We start from the raw sequence: 9,251 nt of genomic DNA on the forward strand, positions 1-9,251 counted from the left end.
AGTCTATAGCTAATGCAAAAATTATTAATGAAGTTCTTTCTGCTCTCCAGCTACCAGAAGCCCTAGCTGTAGTTAATTGTTCTACCCATACAGGTGGCACTGACCCTGTCTCTAGGGGAAATAATTGGGCAAATCTAGCAGCCATAGAAGGGCCTGAATTAATTTTAACATTAACAACCACTGATGACTGAAATTTATCACTTTCCTATAATGAGAAGTAGAAAAATGGAAGCAGAAATTTAAAGCTAAACAAATGAATGGAGTATGGGTGTCCTCTGAAGGAAAACCCTTGCTCCCTAGAAGCTTTTGTCACCAAATCTGCCACTCTATTCACAAAAATGGTCATTTTGGTACCCAGGGCATTGTGGACTCTGTTAAAAGGGCATGGATACAGGAGGTCCTAGGTTCAAATCCGACCTCAGACACTTCACAGCTGTGTGACCCTGGGCAAGCCATTTGACCCCCATTGCCCACCCTTACCACTATTCCACCTAGGAGCCAATACACAGAAGTTAAGGGTTTAAAAAAAAGAAAGAAAAAGGGCATAGATAGCTCCTGGCATAACCACTATAGCTTCTAAAGTGTGTGCAGCCTGCCCTACCTGCCAAGCATATAAGCAACATGACTTTCGTGGCAAGGCTTTTGGTGGGCATCCTCTGGCTTCCACACTTTTTGAGCACCTGAAAATTGATTTCATAACAATGTCAAAGGCTGCATAATATAAATTCTGTGTAGTCATAGTGGATCAACTGACCAGGTGGCCAGAAGCATTTCCTACTGCCTGAGCCACAGCGGCTTTTGTCGCCAAGGTATTTTTAAAAGAAATCATTCCTCATTTTGGCCTGCCTGCATGGATTGACTCAGACAGGGGAAGTCACTTTACTGATTCAGTTTTATCTGAAATATATTCATGTTTGGGGATAACTCCCAAGTTCCATATACCATATCACCCCCAAAGCTCAGGCCAAGTTGAAAGGATGAAGAGTGAACTTAAAACTATGACTGGCAAAGTATGCACTGAGACACATTTGAAATGGCCTGAAATTCTCCCTCTAGTTCTATTTTATCTTAGAAGCAGGCCCAGGGGAGATCTACATATCTCACCATATGAGATGCTTTTTGGACATCCCCCTGTACAGGCTAAGCCTTTTTCTCCTGCATATACCTCACTATTAGGAGATACTTCTATTGCTTCCTATTGCACAAACTGCATGAACTCCATGAATCCAGAACTGCAGTACAAGCAGGACCAATAGACTTTTCACTTCATGACCTGAACCCAAGGGACAAGGTGTATATAAAGAATTTCCAGCTCACTGGAGCAACTCAGCCTTCATGGGAAGGGCCATTCCAAATATTATTAAGCACTCCAACAGCTATAAAAATTGGAGAAAAGGACTCTTGGATTCATTGCTCACATGTAAAGAGAGCATCTTCTATTGAAACTGATTGACTGTTTCCTGTTACATGCATTGGAGATAACAGTTCATAGACAAATGGATGCTGTTTTTGGAATCACATAGGGGCAGCCAGGGGTGACCCTTGAGGTCACACTGAGGGAAAGCAGTGAAGGTGCCCTTGGACGCCTGGGAAACACAGAGGTCTTAGTCATGTTGGATTCTAGCTGGGGGGAGCTTGGTCAGGGCTGGAGTCTGACTGCACTCACCTGGGATGGGGGCCTCTGGGTCCCAGGGGTCATTCCCTCTGGCTCCAGGGTCTCTGCTTGGGCCAGGCTGTGGTCCTTTCAGGAGTTGGAGCCCCAAGGTGGGAGACTTCTTCTTAGTACACCTATGGGGAATCAGAGAGGGTGACGTCTCAGAGGAGCTTAGAGGATCCTTCCCAAGGTCTCAGGGAAGCCTCCCCCCAACATGAGGGAACAGGGAGCATCAAACTTGGAAATAACCTGGGACTGGACAGGAAGAGGCTTCCCACCCTCTCTGCCACCATCTTTGGCTGCATTCAATTCACAAACTGCACTAGATGGAAAGGGTGGATGGAGGGAAAGTCCTAGGAGGTGGGGTTACTGGGTAAGAGGGGGGGGTGTGCTGGAGGTGGCCAGGGCCACCAGGTGGGGTTCGGGGAGAAAGTGTTGGCATCTCTTCACTGCCCAAGATTAGAGCTCCTTCCTAGGCATGTGGGCATCAGCATTCCCCCCACCCACAGGGTCATGTTGCTGGCTGCTGCTCCCTTTGGGGAAGGGCATGGGACACAATATTCAGGAAAGCAAGAGAACTGGGTCTACAACAAAGAATCAACTATCCAGCAATACTAACTATATTACTGCAGGGGAAAGTATGGTCATTCAATAAAATTGAGTACCTCCAAACATTCATCAAGAAAAAACTGGACTTAAACGGAGAGTTTGCTGCCCAAACCCAGAGCTCAAGAGAATCAACATAAGGTAATTAAGAGAATGGGGGGAAGAGAAAAAAAATTCTTTTCTTTAAGGGACACAATGAGTTCAATCAATTTATATCCCAAGAAGAAAAGAAGGTATTGGCAAATATTAAAAATTATTATTACCAACAGGGTAACTAGAAGAAGTTTACATAGAGGGAACAGGGACAAACTGTATAGGATGAAATGTCAAGAGATATATAAATATCTATATATGTATGTATGTATGTATGTACGTATAAATATATACAAAACTGGGGGGGGGAAGAAGATAACAATAAGAAAAAAAGGAAAGCAAACAAAAAGGAATAAATTTATATTCCATAAAGAAGCATGTGGGATTAACAGGGGAAAATAACAATACACTGTAAGGGTAAAGAGGTTAGAGAGAGGGAATATTCAATACTTAAGTGCATTGAAATCAACTTAGAGAAGAACAATCAGATCCATAAGGGCAGAAAATTGATTCACGGCCTATAGAGAAGGAGAAGGGTAACAAAGGGACTGGTAGGGAGGGAAGCAATACTAGGGAGGGAGAGTGTTTGTGGGGGGGAGCACCCCGTGGCTTTAAAGAACAATAAGAGGGGAATAAGAACAGAGGGGGAGAAAGGGAAGTACAACAAGGGAGGGGATTATAGCAACTGATTAAAAACAAAACACTGGTATAGAAGGAAACAGTGAAAGAAGAAAGGAGAGGACTAGGAAAGAGAATCAAAATGTCTGGGAATGCAGAGTTGATAATTATAACTCTGAATGTGAATGGGATGAACTCACCCATAAAACGGAAGCAAATAGCAGAGTGGATTAGAAACCAAAACCCAACAATATGTTGTTTACAAGAAACACACATCAGACAGACAGACATAGAATGAAAATGAGAGGATGGAGCAAAATCTTTTGGGCTTCAAATGAGAAAAAGAAGGCAGAGGGGCTTTCATGATCTCTGACAGAGCCAAAGTAAAAATAGATAAGGTTAAAAAAGATAGGGAAGGTTACCACATCCTAATAAAAGGCAGTATATACAATGAAGAAATATCAGTACTCAATATGTATGCACAAAATGGAATAGCTTCCAAATTTCTAAAGGAGAAGCTAGTGGAGCTCAAGGATGAAATAGATAGCAAAACTATACAAGTGGGAGACCTGAACCTTCCCCTATTAGATCTAGATAAGTCAAACCAAAAAATAAATAAGAAAGAGATGGGAGGTGAATGAAACCCTAGAAAAATCCGAGTTAATAGATATTTGGAGAAAAATAAATAGAAACAAAAAGGAATACACCTTCTTTTCAGCAGTAAATGGAACATTCACAAAGATAGACCATGTAATAGAGCACAGAAACATGGCAAACAAATGCAAAAAAAGCAGAAATAATAAATGTAACCTTCTCAGATCATAATGCAATAAAAATAGTTATTAGTAAGAATACATGGAGAGGCAAACCAAAAACTAATTGGAAATTAAATAATATGATTCTCCAAAATAATTTAGTGAAAGAACAAATCACAGAAACAATTAATAATTTCATTGAAGACAATGACAATGATGAGACATCTTACCCAAACTTATGGGATACAGCAAAAGCAGTTCTAAGGGGAAAATTGATATCACTGAGTGCATATATTAACAAATTAGGGAAGGCAGAGGTTAATGAATTGGGCATGCAACTTAAAAAACTAGAAAATGAAGAAATTAAAAATCCTCAGATGAAAACTAAATTAGAAATACTAAAAATCAAAGGAGAAATTAATAAAATCGAAAGCAAAAGAACTATTGAATAAATAAATAAGAGTAGAAGCTGGTATTTTGAAAAAACAGATAAAATAGACAAAGCACTGGTTAATCTAATTTAAAAAAGGAAAGAAGAAAACCAAATTAATAGTATCAAAGATGAAAAAGGAGACCTCCCCTCTAATGAAGAGGAAGTTAAGGCAATCATTAAAAACTATTTTGCGCAATTATATAGCAATAAATTTAGTAATTTAGGTGATATGGATGAATATTTGCAAAAATATAAATTGCCTAGATTAACAGCAGAAGAAATAGAATACCTAAATTATCCCATATCAGAAAAAGAAATTGAACAGGCCATTAAAGAACTTCCTAAGAAAAAATTGCCAGGGCCTGATGGATTCACAAGTGAATTCTATCAAACATTCAAAGAACAATTAATCCCAATACTATACAAATTATTTGATATAATAAGCAAAGAAGGAGTCTTACCAAATGCCTTTTATGACACAAATATGGTACTGATTCCAAAGCCAGGCAGATCAAAAACAGAGAAAGAAAATTATAGACCAGTCTCTTTAATGAACATAGATGCAAAAATCTTAAATAGATTACTAGCAAAAAGACTCCAGCGAGTGATCAAGAAGGTTATTCATCAAGATCAGGTGGGATTTATACCAGGAATGCAAGGATGGTTCAACATTAGGAAAACCATCCACATAATTGACCATATCAACAAGCAAACCAACAAAAACCACATGATTATCTCAATAGATGCTGAAAAAGCCTTTGACAAAATATAACACTCATTCCTACTGAAAACACTAGAAAGTATAGGAATAGAAGGATCTTTCCTAAAAATAATAAACAGTATATATCTTAAACCATCAACAAGCATCATATGCAATGGGGATAAATTAGAAGCCTTTCCAATAAGATCAGGTGTTAAACAAGGATGCCCATTATCACCTCTTTTATTTAACACTGTACTAGAAACACTAGCAGTAGCAATTAGAGAAGAAAAAGAAATTGAAGGTATCAAAATAGGCAAGGAGGAGACTAAGCTATCACCCTTTGCAGATGATATGATGGTCTACTTAAAAAATCCTAGAGAATCAACTAAAAAGCTAGTAGAAATAATCAACAACTTTAGCAAAATTGCAGGATACAAAATAAATGCACATAAATCATCAGCATTTCTATATATTTCCAACACATCACAACAGCAAGAGTTAGAAAGAGAAATACCATTTAAAATTACCCTAGACAATATAAAATACTTAGGAATCTATCTACCAAAACGAATACAACAAATACAGGAATTATACGAACATAACTACAAAACACTTTCCAAAAAAGTAAACTCGATCTAAACAATTGGAAAAACATTGAGTGCTCATGGGTAGGACAAGCTAACATAATAAAAATGATCATTCTACCCAAATTAATTTACTTATTTAGTGCCATAACTATCAAACTACTAAAAACCTTTTTTACTACATTAGAAAAAACTATAACAAAGTTTATTTGGAAGAACAAAAGATCAAGAATATCAAGGGAAATAATGAAAAAAAACATGAAGGAAGGTGGCTTAGCAGTACCAGATATTAAGCAATACTATAAAGCAGCAGTCATCAAAACAATATGGTATTGGCTAAGAGATAGAAGGGAGGATCAGTGGAATAGACTTGGGGTAAGTGATGTCAGCAAGACAGTCCATGATAAACCCAAAGAGCCCAACTTTTGGGACAAAAATCCACTATTTGACAAAAACTGCTGGGAAAATTGGAAAACAATATGGGAGAGATTAGGTTTAGATCAACATCTCACACCATATACCAAGATAAATTCAGAATGGGTGAATAACTTGAACATTAAGAAGGAAACTGTAAGTAAATTAGGTGAACACAGAATAGTATACTTGTCAGATCTCTGGGAAAGGAAAGATTTTAAAACCAAACAAGAGTTAGAAAAAATTACAAAATGCAAAATAAATAATTTTGATTATATTAAGTTAAAAAGTTTTTGTATAAAGAAAAACAATGCAACCAAAATCAGATGGGAAACAACAAACTGGGAAAAAATCTTTATAACAAAAAATTCTGACAGAGGTCAAATTACTCAAATATACAAGGAGCTAAATCAATTGTATAAAAAAATCAAACCATTCCCCAATTAATAAATGGGCAAGGGACATGAATAGGCAATTTTCAGATAAAGAAATCAAAAGTATCAATAAGCACATGAGAAAGTGTTCTAAATCTCTAATAATTAAAGAAATGCAAATTAAAACAACTCTGAGGTACCACCTCACACCTAGGCAAGATGGCTAAAATGATAGCAGGGGAGAGTAATGAATGTTGGCAAAATGGGGACGTTAATGCACTGCTGGTGGAGTTGTGAACTGATCCAACCATTCTGGATGGCAATTTGGAACTATGTCCAAAGAGCAATAAAAGAATGCCTGCCCTTTGATCCAGCCATGCCATTGCTGGTATTGTACCCCAAAGAGATCATAAATAAACAGATTTGCACAAAAATATTTATAGCTGTGCTCTTTGTGGTGGCAAAAAACTGGAAAGCAAGGGTATGCCCTTCAATTGGGTAATGGCTGAACAAATTGTGGTATATGTTGGTGATGGAATACTATTGTGCTCAAAGGAATAATAAACTGGAGGAATTTCATGTGAACTGGAAAGACCTCCAGGAATTGATGCAGAGTGAAAGGAGCAGAGCCAGAAGAACATTGTACAAAGAGACTGATATACTGTGGCAAAATAGAATGTAATAGACTTCTGTACTAGCAGCAATGCAATTACCCAAGACAATTCTGAGGGATTTATGGAAAGGAACACTACCCACATTCAGAGGAAGAACTACAGGAGTAGAAACACAGAAGAGAAACAACTGCTTGGACACTTGGGTTGATGAGGACATGATTGAGGATGTAGACCTGAAAAGACCTCACCCATGTAACTATCATTAATGTGTAAATAAGTCTTGACTGACCACACATAATAAAACCAGTGGAAATGAGAATTGGCTACAGCGGAGGGGTGCGGGGGGGGGGGGGCGGGTTGAGGAGGTGAAGGGGAAAGTAAAAACATGACTTATGTAACCATGGAAAATTTTTCTAAAAATAAAAAATTATTAAAAAAAAAAAAAAAAAGGAACTGTGTCCCTAGCTTGGCTCATGCAGAAGGCCTTCTTTTGCTGAGCAGGCATCTTGGGGGGCAGGGAAGCGGTGGTGACAATAAATATAGCCAGAGATTCAGCTGGTTTTCACAGAAGCTGTCTTTTTGCCTTCTGCTGGCTTTATTTTTTATACCCTTCTCTTAAAATAACATACATGCTGGCATGGATTTTCACATTCAACATACATTTTTCTTTCTTGTAGATAATGGATTAAGTAATACATTAACTTTTACTAAATAACAAAATCATTTCATTAATATTCTGTGATTATCTTGTTCATGATTAACAAAGGATGCAAAAGCTTGTCAGGAATAATTCATCACAAAATAACTGGGTTGGAAATTACCAATCCCACCCATTGGTGAGGTACAAGGGCATGCATTTCAGCTGGGAGGATGGTCAATTACATTTTAGCCCTTCAGATTTAAGCATGGTTATAATTAATCAGTAAGTGATTCCCTAAGCTAGTTGATTACACAATTACTTTCAAATTTCAAAGATACAATAACCCTAAACCCGATCCAAATATTATTTCAACAGCCTTTCATTTTTCAATATTTTTCAAAGGTAAGTTTGCTGATCTTGTTCTTGATGCTGAGGGGTTAATAAGAATAGTTTAGTGTAATGGAGAAGTATCTTGTCCTAATTTTTCATCTCCTGTCTGCTCTGTGAAAGATCAGGGAAGCTTGAAAGAAGTTTCAGGCACTTGTGTGGGAATTGTGAAATTCTTGGATGCAGCCTTGCTGGGAAGTTTAAAATCTTCCCTTTAACTCACTGTTTGCTGGTTTGCTATAGGGGGACTTTTAGGGGAAATTCTATATTATTAGGTATGAAGGTGGGGATTTCCTAGACATTTATAGGGGGCCTTTAAGGGTTCTAATAATAGCCTATAGTGTTTTTCTGTATTTCTCTGGGGATATTGATCACTAAATAGGGTGTGTTGGTAAGAAAAGTGTCATACAGGGAGGACTGGGTGGGAATCCATCCTCCTGTAAATCTTGCCTTGCAGATTCCAGGATTCACACACGACCTTGTCATCTGACATGAACTCCATGGCCCTCTGCAGGCACAATCTTGCATAGTCCCTTCCATTGTTAAAGTCCCAATGAGGGTCATTCTCAGACCAGTGAACTGCACCCCATTGTTCATTAGTAAGCTGGATAACTTTATCCTGTTCCCTTTTAGATAGTAACTCATCTAGAAAATATTCAAAATCAACCCTGGTTGGATCAAATTGCCTGCATATCATCTCTAGCTTTTTTTAAATCACAGCTATGGGCTCTTCCTCAAAAAAAGGTACACTGCACTTAAATCCCTCCATATTCTGAGGGATGAATGGACTATGGTGCCTAAGAATTACTAACTCTTCTTGAGATTAAAAGTTGCTACTTCTCTTAAAGGGAGTAGACTAGGGTTAGTATCTTCTTTCTTTGGGTTTTTAGTTTTAGTTGCCTTGTAGGAGAATTAGAAACAGTAGGAGAGGCAGGTAGGATCATGCAAGAGATAGTTTCATTTTGTTGTATTATAATTTTAGCCATTTTAGAGATACTATCTTCAAGTTGAGCAACTTTAGAGATAGTGTTCATCATGGTGGGCAATAGTTGTAGTCAATTGAGAAATGCAGTTCTCAAGATATACAACTCTAGTCTCCATTAATTTCTCTTTTAGTTGTTTCCTTTACTAAGTAAGGATTAAATTAAATATTTGATATAATTGGTACCCTTGAAACAATGCATATACCACAAATACACCCATAAGTGGTACTAACTGGAAAAAATCCAAAACTGTGAGATGTAAAATCTCTTTGAAGGTCTCAGGTAGTCGGAGTTGTCTGAGGTAATTTGACACCACCTCCTTTATTACCTATTCTATGATATCTAGCACCATGATTACACCTCTTGTTCCTAGTATTGATTAGGAACAGGTTA

The sequence above is a fragment of the Gracilinanus agilis genome, chromosome 2 (assembly GCF_016433145.1).
Source record: "Gracilinanus agilis isolate LMUSP501 chromosome 2, AgileGrace, whole genome shotgun sequence".
In the NCBI taxonomy this organism is placed as follows: Eukaryota; Metazoa; Chordata; class Mammalia; order Didelphimorphia; family Didelphidae; genus Gracilinanus; species Gracilinanus agilis.